Raw genomic sequence first — 20019 nt, 5'->3', positions numbered from 1 at the left:
TTCCCGAACTTAGCCCTTCCTTACTTGTCTTTTCATCATCTTGTCACATTTTATTTGTTTATCATATTTATAATACTTACCAAAACAACACTTAACAAGAATCTGCAAAAACAAAATTATGAATTTTTATTGGTGTATGACGGGAGAATGCCAAATGATTATAGAAGCTGCGCAGAGCTGACATGCAGAAGTACAGCTTCCGAAGGAAAATTTCATAGACAGTAAATAAACGAACTAAATGATCAAATTGCTTTCTCTGTTATTGTCTGCCAGCTCTGTGAATTTAATTTTAGATTCCCATCGTAATTAGTCGGCAGTTGCTGGGCGTCAGTTAAAGTGATGACCATTTGTTGAATGATTTCTTAAGCGAAAAGAGCTGGAGCTGCAAGCAATTGTTTAAATCGAATAATGTAATGTTAAGTTTTAGGTTGTGTCCAGCAAATCCAATTTAGTTTTTAATTAATGTTGTTCTATGCTTATTAAATGTGCCTTCTTAATTTATTTTTATATACATTTAGGGGGGCTAAAAGATGAAACGAGGATATGACACTACGATCTTACAAATAAGTGGGCGTATTTGTTTTTTAAGCGACTTATAATTTTAAAGTGTCTTACATAGTTTGTTGAATTTTCTACCTAAAATATTTATCAAAACATTATGAGGAAAATGCTAAAAAAGTGATGTTCTAATTTCAAAATTTTATACTAATTATTAATAATTGTCATACTAATTATTATAAAATTAATATAACAAGTTACTAGATTTGGATTCAAAACAGTTTTTATGTGGGTAAATAACCAAAATATTTTAATTTTTCTTGATTTTATTGCATTATTAGCTGAGGGATGCAACAAGTTCTGAGTTCATTAAAGAAATGGAAATATCCAAAATTAAACTCTATGCTTTTTAAATTAAACCTAGGCTGACGTGTACATGTGATCCAAATTCACGAGTCGTGGTAAAGTTTACCATCGTCAGCTGGCGGAATTTGGGAACTGGGCGAGATCTCTTATGGAGTATTTTGAAAATGAATCCCAGATAGACAAATAAGTCGCTCAAAATTAAACATGAATGTGTTCATATTTTTCCATCAAGATTTAAAAATTAACATTATTTATATGAAGAACTTTGTAATAACTGTTTCATGGATTATTTTGAGTACAAACAAGAGGGACATAAAATTTAAGCCGAAATTATTTATTATCCGTATTTGATTTGTTGTCATGAGGTAAAATAACAGTTAAACAGTAAAAGAAAATTCATATAAGAAGACCATGCCATACTTAAAGAAGAAAAACGCTAATGAGTAACTCGAGCACCATTATAATATCGATTAGTTTAACATTTACTTGCCCATCTATTAACCCAGTTTATTCAACATGGACCACTACACTACATTCCCATTTTCCCCTTTCGCTTTTTGACATTGCGACTCGTCTACAGGATTATTTTAAATGATGTGTGCTCAAATCTTGCTTTCAAATGATACTTTGTTGGTTTTGTTGTTGACAGATCACACGATTTATATTGTGATGCCATGTTTGCATTTTTCGAGATTTTTGAATGCTATCTGCTTTCAGTGTTTGCGTCACTCAAGGAGTCGGATCGACCAACAATATATGTACGAGTATTTGGAATGACCAGGTATTTTTGAAGCTTCTGTTATTTTGAGAGTAAATAAAAAAAGTTACTGCAGTTATAAAGCTCATACCTAAGCATAAGGAGGATCATATATGAATATGATAATAAGAACAATCAGTTACGAATCGGTATCCTCAGCAACACATTGAAGAAGTTTTTCATTTTCATTAGAAATTAGTAATTTCCCAAAATTTACAAAGCAATCGGTGTGTGCTCTTTTCGCCAAAAACGCAACTAAATTTTGTGTTGGACGATGGACTTAGCGTTACCGTTGTTGTTGTGAAATGTAAAGTAGGATAATGGCGGCTCTGCCTAATCGATATTTCTAGGACGGGACTAGATACGCTAGTTTGCAAACTCATTGTTGTTGTTGTCGATGGATGCGAATTTGTTGCAGACAGGAAAACCATAGAAAAATCCCAAACGCTTTGACTCAGTTATATATCCTAGGCAAGCGAAAATATGTCCGCAGGCTATTAGTATGTATATGCTTCTGCGTATGAGGCAAAGCGGGTGTGGATTTAGTGGAGAATAGGTGCGATATGCAATGCAATGCAAATTGAAATGGAGTGGGAGAAGTGGAAATATTTGCATTGGTTTTAATTGAATGCACTGAAGGGGAATTACTTGTAAGTCAATATGAATCATGTTGAGATTTCTACTGTGTTCATATATATAGTGTTAGTATGTCTGGTGGTATGTAACAATGCATTTGTGTATATGAACATATGAATGTACACAGTTATTGTATTTGAGGTCCATCCGGAGGTGGATACGAATTATGAGAGATTATTATACCTTCGCTAAGAGCTGAAAAAAATGAAAATTTTATGAATTTGATTCAATTGCAATAAGTAACTGCAACACTGGTATGGATACCAAAGGTAACTTTCCGTTTATGACCATTTGAAAAGTCCGATACTACAATTTTTATTCCGCTCTGTATAACTTACTACTCAAAAAGTTACTGTAGACACAACTTATTTTTAACTGCCCCATCAGCAAGACCATTAGCCTCACTACATCTGTGCCTAAAGTTTGCTGAATAGCTTTTTTCTGGGCCGTAAAATCAAAGTCTCGATTATTCTTCCAATCGATTGCCCCAAAGTATAATTAATTCGCATTTGAATTAAATCTTTAATTTTTGACTCCTTCGTATGTGTGTCTTTGTATTTTGTTCTCTCAATGCTTTGCATTTGATGACCTCAATATTCGTTTCCTCTTTATATGTTATAAGTGGAGTAAAAAGTGAAGAAATTGAGAAAAATTTAACACGATTTTAGGCCACTGAATCATACACTGTGTTAGTTTGTAATTTTCATTCAATTTCCAGTTGTGTGGCTGTTTTCTTTGGGGCGCCGAAGAAAACTCGGAATATTTTGCATTTTCCATTTAATATTCGTCATTATCTTTAGGCGGTATGTGTATTGTTTAACAGGGCTCAGTGATCTCTCATTACCGTAGTTTTTTTTCGCCAATGAATGAAACTGCTTAATGAATTAAAAAATCTCATTCACTCTCACACAACACTGTATATCGGTTCATTTCGGGAACTCAGGTCAATGAGATTGATCCTTTGTCATATGTGCAAAAAATTAAGCTCCTCATTATTTTTGTTGGTGAATCTGAAAAAATAGAGATATTTTCAAGACAACCACGAACCAGGTAAGTCCAAATCAGTTTTCTTATTATAAATATAAAAAATATAATAATAAAGGGACCACACTACTGACTTCTAAGCCTCATAGTAAGCGGGCTGTTGCTTTCCAAAGTAATTTGAATATTAATTTTGAGCACATAAAGAACAGGCAGGAGCATACTTCTGTGATCAAAATCCCATTCTTCCGCTGCAATACACTTAGGCAAACAAATTTTCCAGTCATCATAGCATCCTCCGTCGTGATTGATGGCCATCTTTGATTCAGATTTTATACAAATATCCTCAATTGAGTCAAAACGGTGTCCTCGGAGTGATCATGTGAATTTGCTGAATAGCCAGAAGTTACACGAAGGTAAATCAGACGAATGCGGTGGTTGCGGCACGATATTAAGTAAAACTGGGGCGAAATGATTACGAATAACCAACGCAGTATGAGGTGGTGCATTATCGCCCTTCTTTTTTCAATAAATTCAGCCATAGTAATAATCGAAGAATTCACTTTTATAGCCTCACAAAACGATGCGTATCTCAAATACTAATGAATATTTTGCGAGAAATTTAGCATAGATGACAGATGAGATTAACAGTACTACCAACACACATACAAAAAATTACCGATTCGAAAAACACGCGAAGTATAAATTAAAAATTCTCTTTTCAATTTGATCAAGTAGTATTTCTGTTTGAATGAAACATTTTCCGCAAACTTCGGTTAATTTGTGATTATCTGATAGCTTGCATAAAACACGGATTCATTTCATATTCCTCATACAAATTTTTAATGTAATGTTCTCCCAACTAAATTGTTGGTGGGTAGACAAGCCAAGCGAGGAAATAGTCGTAAAATATGATAATATTTATGAGTACGATGTTAAGTACGAGAAAACACCGACACAAATGCTTCAATAAATAAATAAATAAATAATCAATACATCGGGATTGAAAGTGAGGAGAACTGTCAGTATATATTCATAAACAAGCAACTTTAAATAACACAACGAAAGATTAGCAGGTTACAGATTCACTTTACTTCATGTGCTTATGTTTGCTGTTTGGTGAAGATGATACTCATTTCAAACAAAATGTGCAATAATAACACAGCGAGCTTTTCAGAGAAAATACCCGAAGTATGCAATGTAAATGTAGTAAAATGGTCGCTTCTAGTTTAAGAGAGTACATTTAAAGTACCTTCTTATTCATTCGAAAGCAAAATAAATCATTAGCACCCACCGCCTTAGCAACTAACCCGTCCTACCCTTTTTCATGTTCCTCTTTCTCTTTAATTCCCTTACCAATTCTCACACTTAAATTATTCGAGGTAATGTTATAAAAGATTCTTGTGAGGTTCTAAAGGTGTTTGCACTGCTCACTAAAATGCCATGAAGGTTATATGTTAAGTGCAGTCGATTGCGCCAGTAGGAAGCGCCAACAAATAACAGCTGCCATCCATGATACTTTACACCCGCAACAGCAACTGCATCTGCTTCAGGTTGGCCCATAACAATTTACTGGGTGGAATGGACGCAAGAATGAGGGAAATTTGTCGAAAGTGCATCGACTGCAGTGCAAACAGAAAAATGCGGCAACATCAATAATTCACAGTACACTCAATATATGACATAAATTAAAGTAGTGGGGCTTAGATACACATATTTAAAGGCTTTGGTTGAAAAACCGAATGGAAGCTTGCGAGTGTGAACACGCTTTCAATTGAGAACAGTTGCCTTGGACAGGGCATATTAAGATTGCCACGAAGGTTGTAACACACAGTAGGAAATGTCGGAATCCATGCAAAATGTACATATGTAAATGATCAGCATGACGAGCTGAGTAGTTTTAGCAGTGTCCGTCTGTCTGTCTGTCCGGCTCTCCGTCCGCCCGTCTGTCTGTATATATACGAACTAGTCCTTCAGTTTTTCAGATATCGTTTTGAAATTTTGCAAACGTCATTTTCTCTTCAAGAAGCTGCTCATTTGTCGGATCGGCCGATATCGGACCACTATAGCATATAGCTGCCATACAAACTGAACGATCGGAATCAAATGCTTGTATGGACAACTTTAACATTTGACAAGATATATTCACGAAAGTTGGCACATGTTATTTTCTAAGATAATAATTTAATATCAGAAGAAATTGTTCAGATCGGCTTACTATAGTGTATAGCTGCCATACAAACCGAAATTTGACATGGATTACTGCTTAAGGGGGTATTCTAGTCTAGAATTAAAAAAAAAAAAACGATTTTTTTTGCATATTCTTAAGGACTGGATCTTTAAGAATATATTCCCCAAAGTAATTTTTAAAATTCCTATTATTTACCGACTTATAGCTATTTTAGTAAAGTAAGTATAGACTGCCTGCAGTCAGACTCAAATTTTTAATCGCGGTTTTCTGGAAACTATTATTTTCAACACTTCTGATATGATTTCTCAAGTTCTAATGAACCGATTAACTTGAAATTCGGTGTGGACCTCCTTTATATATCTTTCTATGGTTGGAATGAGGATTATTAAAAAATTTTGATTCTTACTATTTTTAAAAAATTTTGATCTTTGCCAAAAAACGGGCAAAAAGTTCAAACAGTCGCCATTTACTGAAATTTTTTTTTTTTTATCCTAGTTCAGACGATAGCGGCATTTGTACTGATTAAAACCCCCGCCACGCCACCACGCCGCAATTAATCAAATTATCACAAAAATTTTTTATTATTTTTTTTTTGTATACTTAAAATATCAATAAATATCTGATAAAAAATTGGATACTAAAAATGTTCTTAGTTTGTTTTTATTGGACTTTAAAAAATGCCGTTAAATAACATTTCTAGACTAGAATACCCCCTTAAGGTAATAACATAATCTCCGAATAAATTGTTCAGATCGGATTCAAATTCCATACAAACTGAACACATAGTTACTAAAAGAAATGCACCTGTGAAGGGTATATTACCATCGGTGCAACCGAAGTTTACGTTTTTTCTTGTTCTCGTTCATTTTGCTCCTCAATAAGATATTGCTTCGGGAATGACAGTAGTGAAGTTTGTGTTTGCAATATTTAAAGAGAACTTGTCTGAAAAGCATAAACAATATTTCGAGATTGAATTCAGCTTTTAATACATAAAATATATAACAGATAAGCTTTAGCTTACATTTTGTACCAGGTTTAGTTGTTTTCAGTTTTAGTTTAAAACATTTTGACTAAATAACAAAGAATATTAAAATGAATTTCTCTGTTGAGTTCGTCCATTTGCCATATGTTTCACACTTAGGACACGAGCTAGCATAATTTTTTTATTTAGAGTTGCCAGTTACCTTTTCAGTTTGTTATCATAATAAACATATATTTTCACGGAGAAAAAAAACGTTGTCGCAGTTCCGCCCAGAAGCAATTTGTGCTGCAGAAGCTTTGCGGGAAATTTGCTGTATCCTGCGTGGAAAACTGAAACTAATGAAAAACTTACATATGTATATTTTATGCCACCCTGCTTACCGACGACGACCGAGAACGTACACTTGCAAATCGTATCTAATAAAGGAAAGACGTGTTGTTATCTCAATTAAGAAAGAGTTTCATTTCATATATATAAAGATAGAATTCCTACATTCGTAATGTAAAATTTCATGTTAAATTTTTTAGACCACGGATTATTAAGAAATGAAATAAAATTTAATAAATGGTTGGTCGAAGTGGTTTGTGGCTGGTAAGGAGATGGGTAGTAGACTATTTCCATTAGTTATGTAAGCTTTATTACTCACTTTGAACTCATTGCTTGGCGCGCGAAATTTCGACTAACGTAACTGTATAAGCTAACTTTGTATTAGCTGTGCATGAATTTGTGGCAAACGATGGAAAAAGTGATATAACCAAAGGCTTTGCTTCGAACAAAATATATTGTTGATACTAAAAAGAAGATTTACAAACCGGCTACCTCACCTCAGCCAACCAAACAGAATGGATTTTTTTGTCAAATATGTTCAATTGCAATTCATTCATCGAGAGTCTATTCAGGTGCGGATTGCTAACTAATTGCCTCTATTCCGCTGATGGGTACTACATTCCGTATACACAGTCTGTATGAAACACAAACGATAGACCTTTCACTTTTTGTTTTTCACATCAATTTGGAGTTTTTACATGTGAATGGCTTATATGGCGGAGAGAGAGAATTGACTGCATACGATAAAAAAGGCTTTCAGTCATTCTCGCGCAAAAACAGCCACCGTGCAATCATAACTGTCAGCTTTTATGACCACATATAGCCGTATACCTTTTGCAATATCTCTGTAATGAAGCCCATTTGACTCTTCTTCTTTTTGAAATGTTTAATTTTGCGAAGTTGGCGTTCATGGAGAGCACAAGTTTTTTCTGTATTGACGCAGAATTACAACTTTGAAATAGAACGAAATGTACATATATGTTTTATATGCTTCTGGAATATTGAAACTCAATGACTAACTTCCCCACACTTTCGAGTTTCGTAAGTGCTATCACAGGTAATAACTTACCATGGCAGTCCAAAGCATTTATTCTTAGAGGCATTCCCTCATAACGAAATATTATAATCATATTGCAGCCGCCGCTTGTTGAGTTGTAATAGTTGTCATAATTGTTAAAATGCCGCAGCAGCACAAAATTTGGTAAAAAAAATCTTTTAGTTGTTGAACTAAAGACGCTCTTTCACCCGTTGCCACAAGTTTACTTCAGCTCTTCTTTCAACGCCGCTGAACAGTAAACATAAATTCCATTAAAAGTGACACTTTTGCTCTTCACACATTACAGTGGACTAGCCGCAGTGTACTGTCACACATGTTTCATCCGCATAAATATAAATATAACCGCATATTGCTGACACACGCTTCTCTAAGTAATACCGAAAGGATGTGGCAAGTATTTCAAGGTTTCTCTAAGTACCAAAGTTCAAATGAATTAAAATTCCGCTACGTGTTCTCTGTACATTTATTTATGTGTGTGTGTCGCTGAGTTGTACTATCCGAAAGTTTGAAAAAATTTAAATGAATTTTGAAAGGTCGTTGTGTAAAATAACGGCAGAGACACGGGGAAGGTTTTATGTGAAAGCATTTGGCATTGCGCAGTTTTCATCTCTTTGCTTATGAACTTATTACTTTAATGGTGTTGAAAACAACTTTTGCTTATTTTTTCAATAACTAGCTTCTATTTGCTAGTAAAGTGTTCAATGTGTTTATTTTTAGGGTTCATAGTTTTAAGGTCAACACTTATGACAGGAGCAGCAGTGTGATTAAAATTCTTACCTCTGCTAAATTAATGAGTGTGTAGAGCCGCTTGGAGTTCATATATTATAAACTTCTTGTATCGTATTTATTTATTTTGATGATTCCTTCATAGTATTTAACCCTCCTTAATCTGCCAAGCCGATTAAGGTTTGCCTTAATTGCTTATATTGCCACCTCTTGGTCATATGCTCCACTGGTTCGCTTGCAGGTCAGTGGAATGCGTAAACTTATGAGCGTTGAGAAAACTTGTTCATCACTGTAACAAAATTACTCCATGTAATAAAGTAATTTACTGCTTTCAGACGAGAAATGCTGTTACTACTGCTGTTGTTACCCTGAGTTAACCGCACTTTTGCCTTATAGAGCAAAGCATTTTAATTAAAAGTAATCTTTGATTTATGCAGCCATAAAGCTTTATTATCCCCTGCAAACAAGTGCCAAATTGAAAATAAGCGAGTTTACACCTTAAACTCAAACGGAAATGCAAAATTGTTTGCAAACGCAATATGTTGCGTACACGCAGCTGTGTATGGAGAATGATAAAAGTATAGGCAATCGGCTTACCTGTGTAACCTAATCAGTTCCAAACAGTGTATGTAATAAGCGCCGACATATTACACTGTGGAACATTTTTGGGATTATTGTCTGGGGGGTGAGAAATTCCAAGTCAGGGTGATGGTACTAGGTCAGTATAGTAAAACCCTCAAAGTGTTTGGCGTTCGTATGTGTCAGTTTTTTTTTATGACCTTTTAAATTTTTTCCTTATCTTGATGTTTTTTCGCTTAGTTGTAACATTTTGGCATTAACGAAAAAATTTAAAAGGTCATAAAATCAAATCAACTCAGCTATATTCAGGAAATGGAAAGGCCAAAAGTATACTACAGTGTTACTATGCTATTTGCACCAGATATCAAGTACTGTCGCTTACAAAAGGCACAAACTTTGCTGATTCAGAAATTTAAGCTTAGCTTTTCTAATTTTTTTTTTAGTAAAATATAAGAACAACTGCAAAAAGATAGCGAATTTATATTTTTCTTTCTGAAAGAGCTTAGAGAGACACTTGGATTAAGATGAGAAATTATAGTAAAAAATACTTTGGCTTGATAATTTAGGGTATAGTTTTCTGACCTCTCTGTAGAAACACATTGTGGAGAAGAGATATCGTTGCATTACTGGATAATGACTTACCTAAAACTCTTAGAGCTACATTAAGATAGAAAGTATGTATAATAACAAAATTTATAGCTAAATTGCAGACTAAAATTCCTTTAAATTTATCTCGCGCAAATTAGGCGGACTATAGGCAAACTTGAAAGAGTTAACACTCATTATGCCAAATAAGCACCTTAAAAGCTTTCTGCATGAATGTAATGTAATCTAAAGCCCGCATTGCTTGCTCAGTACAAAGGAGTGTAGTTGAAATAGGAAACAACGCAGTATCATAGCATTTGGTTGCAAGGCTTTAATCTCTTTTCATACTTATGCTACTAGTCCACTGCAAGACCTAAATTATTCACAGATCGTGCAACACCAAATAGCCGCCGGCCTCTAACGGTATTTACACTGCTGATTCAATGCCATTAATGACGCTCTCACACAACACTTTTGGACACCCACTTGACACATGCGCAGAGCAGCATCAAAAGGTTCCCTAAGAAATTTGACCAATGGAAGGTAGGCAACTTTATGCAAAGAAAAGCGACTAATTGCAGATCATGAAGGGCACAGCATACATAGTTTACGTAAGTCCCGACTACATTGGAAAGCTTTTTTCACCTTGGTGCATTGCATTATTACAGTCTTGCAATGCGGGCGTCTGAGCATATTGTGCTTGGACACTCGTTGAATAAGCAATACGGAAGAGTGACCTGAGATACTTTTGCATGATGAAATGGTTTTATATTGTCTCAGCACCACTTCTTAGGAACTGGTTGCAAGACTATAAAAATACCTTTTTTTTGCAAATTATTCTTGAAGATGTGAGCAATATTGTAAGAGACTGCTTCATTAGCTATGACCCTTCTGATGTGGTCAGTAGTAGCTCAAAAAAACATATGTATGTATGCATTCACGTTGTTTCATACTAGTAAAGTCAAATATTTAACGAATACAATTTTTAATCACACAACCTCTTATTTCTGCCAGCTCGCAACTTTCTAACTGTACACTCAGATTTAGTGAGTTAAGCTTCAGCGGAGTCAAATTACTATCTTATACATATATCACGATGCCAACGAGCAGAAGATACACAGAGACATACATACTCACAATTGCTCTAACAATTTGTATGTTGCCCTGATTGCCTGGAGTTTGCCACATCCAAAAAAGCACTAATCAAATTCAGATGCAGCAAATGATGCGAGAACGTCAAAATGACATAGTAGAAGGCTTTGTGCTTGCATGCGGTGCTAAGTGTTGCGGAACACGGCAACCACGACAGTGCTCCAGAGGAAAAGAAACACATTTGTACGTCTTCCCTTTTGTACCACTAAAGCAAATATGCACAGACAAATATTGAAAATTTGTATTGTATTAATGCTGTTAGTCAATCTGTGAGTGAAGACACTTCACACAGAAATAAGACCAAACTGCTTGCAACATTAAACAATGTTGGCAAATTTCCTTGTAAGTAAAGGATGTATGTATCTATATTCTTATATTTGCAGTATATATAATGTCTATATCTAAATAAGTATATTAATTGGCAATACAATAGTGGAGATCAAGGATGTGTCAAACTGAAATAAAATAAAATGTGAATTTTCAAATTTGCTGATTATTGCCATAGATGAAGCAAAAACCGATTCGTTGCCACAGAAAATGTTAATAGTTTCGCAAAAATTACCAAATACACCGAATATTACTGTTGGGACTGCCACAGGCATAGCTCACGTATCACAAATAATATTTTGAAATTCTGTTACGAGTGAATAATTTTCGCAATTTTGATGCATGTGTGTGTGAGTTCACCTTTGTTCTCTTTTACTTCATCTAAATTGTAGAGTGGTCTCCAATGCTTTTGATTTTCTGACATTTCTATAAACGGACCAATGATTTTAATGGAATTTGTTCACCTGCTGATAGCTTTATATAATTTTGATGAGTCGCGTGTTTTTATGCGATGACCTTTTCACAAAGCACCGCTGCTGAGATACATTTTGGTGCCAGAAACAATCCACCATTTGCAACTGTACATTCAATTTTTGTTATTTCATTTCACATTTTTTCACGCTACGACTGTTAGTTGCTTTGTAGTGATTTAGCTTTGAAATTTAAAACAGATTTTGTATTATATACTTTTGAATAATTTTGAATAAGCTCTAAAAAATTTCTCAAAATGCAATTTTTTCGTTAACTATTATATTCAACTATACTATACTTTTTTCTACATTCCTTTGTAAAAAATGCAAATATTTTATTTTAAATTACGCAATTATATTGATTGAGTATGTGCTTATGTAGGTATGTGATTAAGTCAAAAGGTAGGGATATATGAGGCGTGTTCTGTGTTTGGAGGTTCGTATTTCAGCATTCGTGTTTTAGTTCCCAAACAGTCCATAAAGCGCCATTTTTGATTATCACAAGTGGGACATCCGTTACTTTGGCACTTGAAACTGAAGTATAAACGTTAAAAATTCGTCAATACCGCCTCTTGAATATAAATTTGAAAGAAAATATAATGTACTATTATTATGGCTGCAATTTCTCCATATAAGGTCCATGGCATGAAAGAAAATCTTACTTGGAGTTCATTTTTCCGTTTTTAAATTGAAAAACACGATTACGTATTGTGCTTATATTATTATTGAAACTTGAGATATTTATTAAAAGTACAATTAATAAAACTATTCCCATTTCCGTTCAACCCAGGCTACGCTAAAATGTAGCACATTATTCGTCAATATCAAATACTGGTGTAGATTTTCAAAGATGTGGACTCCGACCTTACAGTTCCTGGAAGATGAATTGATCCAAATTTCAATTTAAAATCTTCATTAATAATACCAAAATGAACTTACTCATCTTAACGCATCACATATTAGCTTGTCTATCCGCGACAGTGGCCAGATGTCGAAACCCAAATAGTATTTATTGCTTTTGTGCTATGAGATGTAATTCAGGTTACTGCCATTATGGTATAGTTGCTATCCTTTATCTCAGACACATTAGCATCCAAAGTGCCTGAGCGTTTGAGGTCAAGACGTCGACATTAGGTATGTAATGGGATGACATAGCTAAGTTAAGGAGTTACCCTGACCTACAATCGATTGCTTTTCGTCTGCCTGCGTGATTTTAAAAGTGAGAAAAGGTAAATGATTTCGAAGCGAATTAGACTACAAGGTTTCATTTAGTTAGTTATGAAAACCTGTACTAATAGTATTTTGACCACAATAGGCCAATCTAAGCTTAGATGTTTTATTTTAAACAGCCATATTAGTTGTCACTTCAAAATGTTATGTTAATTTTTTATATCGGTGGTGGATTAGGGCATATAAGCAACATTTGAAGGGACAGACATATGTATTTTTGTAAATATACCTATATAATTGTATGTGTGTGTGACCCAACATGATTGTTAGCGTTTATCACTTCATTGCCATTAACAGCAATTTACTTTGCAATAATAAAGAGCGAGCATAAATTTACGCCTGCGATTAGCTTCCGTATACGTTCAAAGGTTGGTCGCTTAAGAAATATTTAATGTCATTGTTTTTGTTACGTTTATATGAGGTATAATTTGAGATATTTTTTGGGTTATCAAAAATCTATTTTCCTTCAAATTTAATTTTAATTTATTCTTTGCTATAAGAGAGTTTAGGATATTTTCATGTATTTGAACTAAGACGACTGCAGGATCGTTTGGTTAAAATAATTTTGGTTATGGGTAAAATATATTATGTACCTTAAGTACTATCTCCGTGCTATTTGCATAATTTCACAAAAAGAAAAGAAAAGTAATGCTGAATTTTATAATAGAAACATACATTTTTTTTGTTTTTTTTTCATTTTGGTGTGGTGGTGGTGGCATTATGACACGTGCAACATGTTGCCAAAGTCTGGTAAAGCTAGTGCACTTGGCACCTGTTGTTGCGTCTCTTATCACTTAGCATGAGTTGCGTGAGGCTGAGTTGCCCCCATACATTGCTGTAGTTTCTGTGTTTTTATTTGTTGTATTTTCAGGTAGAAACAAGAGAAAAATGGAAATGTGTGTTTGTGTGTTTTTCTGTCCTTTTTTCCATAGCTTTACACGTACGATTATGTGTGGTGAGTTTCACTACTTCGTGGTTTACCAGTTTTCCAATGTGATTTTGTTTATATTATTTTGTTTCTTACTTGGCCTCAGAAAACGTTGCAATGATTATTTGATGACGAGACTAGAATACTTCTATCGTTATTTTTTTTTTTTTTTTTTTTTCAAATAAATAATGATCTGTGGTAAAGGAATAAAGGGATTTCCAAAAAACGTGAATACATAGCAAATATTACAGCTTTTGCAATGGTTCACCTTCAATATGTGATGCTACTTTTGTATAAACCACACAAATGTGAAATTTGTTAGCGTTTGAAGAAAAACGTTTTCGCTATAAATTCAGATGTAGGATAACTAAATATAGAATATTGGTTTTAAGAAGCTATCTATTAAATAGTAAGTTTTGAAGTTATTATTTATGCGCTTCAGTTGCTATCGTCATATGCAGTATTCATCGACTCCTTTGAGGCTTCACCAGCGAAACTGTGCGCTTTCATTTCCTCTTACGCTCTTGCTCCCATTCCGAGCACAAAGAGAACAGCCTGCATACTTGGGTAAGGGACATTTAAATATTCGCAATGAATTCTTTTTTTACTTGTTGCTGTTGTTCCTTTGGGTCAAGGGTACTGTGTTCACGCAGCGTTAGTGTGTGTATGTGTGTCTTTGTGTTGCAGGGTTTACATACTATTTTCAAAGCACGTCTACTGCCACCTAAATTTCGAAACATTTTACGTTTTACCACTTGGCCGTACCACCAGCGTTTGTTATGCTCTGCACCGTCAACGTTCTGTACCGTTGACATTGATCGGAAGTGATGGCATTTTATGGCGCTCTCATCTGCCAGCAGGGCTTTATAGCCTTTCAATGCCTTCATTCTTCTTTCTTCGCTATGTGTCTTCTCTTTGCTTCTCCCTGTAGTTGAAGCATACATATTTTGCTTGAGGTTCTTAAACTGGATTTATGTTACATTTATCATAATTTTTTGGCAACTACGCTTTTCTCCCTTCTGAGAGCTCTCTGCGGCACTATCATCACTTTGTGGGATTTTGAAGTCACATAAAGCGCGACAACAGAGCTTCCAACTAATTTCGAGTAAATAATTCGCACACCCTAAATGAATCGAGTCTCTGTAGCATGTAGCTACCATATAAATCGGCTGATCATAGTACTTGGACGGAATATTTTGTTTTTGTGAAAGGTATTATACCGTTGGTTTAACGAGAGTCAACGTTCTTGCTGTTTTACATTTCAGCTACGATGGCTGTGGTTTGTTGAATAGTTCTTTTGCTGTTTTTAAACAAAGGACAAATAGAAATGTGGCGATTTCACTAAGAAGGAAGTTTTCTGAAAACACGAATTAACTTGTTACCCTTAACAAACGCGACTTCCAAACTCGGTCAGTTGTCACTTAGTCGCATTTTGTATTTGCACTGGAATTCTGTTGGCTGATGTTTCTTGCTTCTCGGCTGACAGTTGCTTGCTCGTCACTTTGTGAATAGCCGAGTTAGTTCGCTCGCAAGGTCGCTTTTGGCCGCAGGGCAACCGGACAAAGTGCGGACTGATGAAATTTGTAGCAGAGTGAGAACGAATAAGGGGCAAGAAGGCATTTCACTGCGCTGTTGTGTGTCAAAGTGAAAGTTTTAACATCTGCGCAGCAACAACAACAACCACAACTACCTGTGTTGCGTGCAAGCTTTTGCAGTTTCGACGAGGTTTAGAATTTTCGCTTGTATTTATTTTATACCATTGCCATTATTACCGTTATTTTCAGTTGTATTTTAGTTGTGCGTTGTTTACAGTTTAAATTTTGCAAGGCTGGATAGATTTGAAATTGGGTTGGGACCAGTTGAGACTCCCTCGAATTGCAAATAAAATAGAACTTTCGCAATTCTTCTTTAAATAAATGCAAATATGAATGCTTATGGAGAGGGATGCATTCTTTAGAGGTAACGTTTTACCCTGCGACTGGTGGCCACAGGGTCGTCGGTTCAAATCACAAAACTTCTGACAATTTTCCTGAAGACTTTTCTTCATCAGATAAAATTAGAAGCTTCGTAAAAACATAAGTACGTAAAGATCAACACCGGTTAAAGTCAAAGTCAGCAGTGGCCAAATCAAATATAAAAATAAATCTCTGCTCCCTTAATAATTGAAATAATCAACTATGAGTCCGGTATCTTCGACAAGAGTATTATTTAAGTTAGTGTCAAAAATGTCGGTAATTCTTCATAGTGAATATCAAAATAAATTGTCAAATGTCTTCTTCTGCAAATATGATGACAAAAAATGAAGTCTTTGAAAACTAAAGTCCGGCTATGTTCGAAGAATGGTGCTCTCTTCTCGGTTGGTTGCGATTATATGGCGTTCACTGTACAATTGACATTTCTGGGCGAACCTACGTTGAAAAAGCTTTCTTCTGCAGCAAACGCGAGTAACCTTGACACATGTATTGTTGTTGTATTTTGCAATTTCATGAAAATAATGCGGCTGACCTGAGAAAATTGTGCCTCAATCAAATGCAACTAAGCAATATTGGCACAATGTTGGATTTCTTTTATAGTGAAAAAAATAAATTCGAAATTTAGTCACGGCCAGTGGTGAACCAATATCATTACACAACAGATTTACAAACAACTTAGCGACTAGATTTAACTTTAGTATTGAAAAATTATTATATTGCTTTTGGACAATATGCTGATTTAACGAACTAAATAGTAGTTTCGCTGCCGTCGGTCCACAGGCTCCTTGGCAGCTAATCTGCTTGTGCAACAGAAGCGGATTCGCTGAGCTTACATCTCTAAATTTCGCTTTCTTTGCATCTTTGTCTGCGGCTTTGTCTGCGGCTGGCTGAGTGGCTGGCTGAGTCGGCGAAATTAATAATCCGTTTTGCTTTGTAAAGTAATTGCTTCTCGCTGAATTGATGACGCCTGATTGCATCTTGAAGTTTATATTAACCCCATGAAAAGGTGCATTGCTTCCGTCCGAACAAAACTAGATGTCTACAAACGAATTTTAAACTTTCAAGTGAATAGTGCTGCTTGTGCTAGATTGAGAGGAGAAGCTGAAAATCTTCTGAAAGTTTTTGGCGTTTATTTTAGATTTATTTGTTTGCTGATTGCCTTGAAATTTCGAAAGGTGGAGGTGGATGCAGTAATATATATTACATAATTGATTTTAATTAGAAAAGATGTAGAGGCGCATACAACAGTTTACTGCGAAAGTAATGCAGCGTTTCGAATGTAAAAACTTAATTTTGAACACTTAAAAATCTTTCAGATGCATGTATTTGATATAGATATGTACTTATCGTTATATAGTTAGTTCCTATATCTTTTATATATTAAATGAGACTTCGGTTGGCTAAAAATGTTTAAGAGGCTTCCAATGTAAGCTTTTTAACACAATTTTGTTGCTGTCAACAGTGTGGGCCGCTGCCTCTGCTGTTCTAAGGGTTATTATATTTTCTCATATTTCTTCGTAAATTATATTAAATACAGTTTCTCACTTACATTTTCATTTACAACAAAAAGTAATTTAAGATACGACCAATTGTTAGCCACATGAGGTCATAGCGGTAAATAACGTTCACTACAACCTTGCCTATCAGCTTTCCCAAGAGAGCATATAAATTGCTATGGCGGATATACGACTACTTAAAAAGTGCTCATACATGTGTGTATGTGTGTAATAACATAACCGTAAAAATGTGCTAATTTTTTACTGAATTCCAAACGACGGGTGCCTCTGCTTCCCCCACACAGTGCCGAAAAAAGTGCGAGAGAATTTGTTTGAAATGGAAAAGCGGTGAAATCATGGATTTAGCCAATTGGGAAATACTCTCTGAAAGGTGTCATGGCAGCACACACATTTGTTGTTATTCTTAATTCAGTATGGTAACAAGGTTATCCGCGCAATGGTGTTATTTGATCTCCGGCGCTTAAAAGCCTTATTAAAAAGTCAGTGAAATGCAAATGAAATATTCAACAATATTCAGCTTTCATATATTAAGAGAAGCTGTAGAATACAACTGGAAAATAATAAAGAGGATATCAGGGTAAAAAATAGTGTATGTCCAAAGTTGAGTAATTCAATTAAGCTCGTCCACCTGGCGTCGCTCTCTTGACGAGTAGGTGCGAAAAGTATGAAACCCGAATAAGTCGATAAAACCGATGCCAGAAAAATATTTTTGTGCAATAATTTGAGGTTAAAATATTACTTTTGCAAAATATTAATGCTTATTTATAGTTTAACCCCAAGAACTATAACGAACTCGTGTGGTTCATCTAGTGTTGGATAATTCGCTGTCTCTGTTGTTGTTCGGGAACTGAACGGTTTCACTGGGTGGGTTTTCATTAATACCCATCGGTACCAACAAATGGAGCTAGGCATCTAATTTTGTTACACGTAAAAGCAAATGTTTAGGGAATTTTGGGGTATTTGCAAGTCACTAAAGCTCACATAACATTCATCAGCAGGAGGGAGCCAAAATGTTTGGTCGAGCCAAACAATTACACTTGTACATATGTATTTTCGATAAATGAAATTTTTCAACAGGAAAGATATAAATATTAAAATTTACTACTTTATAGCACATCGACGCCCTAGTGAGTCAGGGCCGCCTACATTTCGCTTCCTTTTTTCCCCACGAAAAGTTTCTTCGTGAAATATTACATTGAAATCATTTGCGCTGGAAAGAATGCTGATGCCAAAATATAAATTAAGATGAACTAGAAGCTGTGCGAGAGGCAACCGCAACAAATCGCAATCAACTTGAGCAACTTCGGCTTCAACCACATTTGTTACGTGGTTGCAAGGAACAGCCAAAATCAAACATTTATGCCAACTTAATAGTCCGTGGGGGTTTCACGTATGCCATTTTACGTCAGCTCCTTTCGTGGCGGTGCCAAGGCATATTTCCAACTCAAGGAGAGCTTATCAAAATTGCATTCGCAAATTCACGAACTTGCAACTAATACTTGCAACCACGAACAAATTATTTCAGTGCTCCTCTCCAATATTTCAAGCGTTAAATAGCGATTGGCTTGTGTATTTATTCGCCATAATTTGCCGATACCACCAAACGCCAACATTTATCAATCAGCCTGCCGCCGCAGAACCGCCGCGTTTAATTGTGAACTCTTTTAGTGCATAATAAATGTAGAATTTGTGAAGTGTAATATCGGCAAATATGCAACATCGTAGATACCAAAATGGCTATTTGCAAATACGCATCGTCACTTACTCAGAGCAAGCCTTAGCAGTCGCTAAACAACCAAATGCTGGTGCCACTGCAACGCCAACTTTATAGCAGTGAACGCCTTTGGCATTTCGCAAAATTCACGTGGATCACTGAAGAAGTGTTCCTTAGATTGTAATATTAATTGCGTGTGTTTGTTGTTGCAACTTAACTGTTTTTGCTTGAGCTAAGGTTCAAATGGTTGGTGATATTCGAATTTCGATGAGATTTTGGTTATATTTGTTGAGGAATATCGAAGAGTTCAGCCATTGTTGCCATCTGTTCGTGCTTTAATAATTTTGACAGAGTTTCTGAGTACAGTGAGTATGGAACTTATTAGAAAGAGACATAGTTATGTGCGATTGTTCGGATTTACTTTGAAGAAAAAGAATTATTTATTTAACTTTCAGAAGTAAATGTAAGCCAACACATTAGAAGAATTTGGTTTGCAGTGGTTTTCCTCCGACTACTTACCGCTATTGAGGAGAGAAATGCACTTTAGTTTGTTATAATTAGTTTTTAGGTTAGAGCGTGTCGAAAACGGTCCAATATCGATGATTATCACATATTTAATGAAAGGACATGGATTTTAAAAGTATTATTTATTGATATTCAATTGAGGCAGATATAGTTAGGTTAGTTGATTTAGATAAATTGTGCCATTTGGACTCTCCACTTTACCCTCTAAATTGGCATGGAACCTGAAAGTAATTTTAAAACAATACTTCCTGTGTCAACTGCTCAGAGGGAAGTGAATAAATTGATGACTGCAGCGAGCAAATTAAAAAGGCGTTAAATTAATTCCACCAAATTACATCGATGAAATTGTTTGCGGCGTGTAAAAGAGGATTGTGGGTCCATTATTGGCTGTTGCTTTTGCTTTACTTACTTTTACTTTTTACTTACTTTTTTCGCGCTAAAAATTTTATTATTTTAAACTTTTTGCTAATTAAACGAGTTAGTAATAGTTAATATATT

General features: G+C 35.1%; 1 long non-coding RNA gene across 1 annotated transcript; it reads right to left on the bottom strand.

Moving 5' to 3' along the window:
• Positions 1-12335: 12335 nt before the first annotated feature.
• LOC120775057 lies at positions 12336-20014 on the bottom strand. The gene is made up of 2 exons (XR_005705287.1): positions 12574-20014; positions 12336-12508 (listed from the first exon to the last, which is right to left on the bottom strand). It is a non-coding gene; the product is annotated as an uncharacterized LOC120775057 (long non-coding RNA).
• Positions 20015-20019: the final 5 nt, after the last annotated feature.

Source organism: Bactrocera tryoni, chromosome 4 (genome assembly GCF_016617805.1).
Source record: "Bactrocera tryoni isolate S06 chromosome 4, CSIRO_BtryS06_freeze2, whole genome shotgun sequence".
Classification (NCBI taxonomy): domain Eukaryota; kingdom Metazoa; phylum Arthropoda; class Insecta; order Diptera; family Tephritidae; genus Bactrocera; species Bactrocera tryoni.
This window is presented reverse-complemented; position numbering and strand designations above follow the sequence as displayed.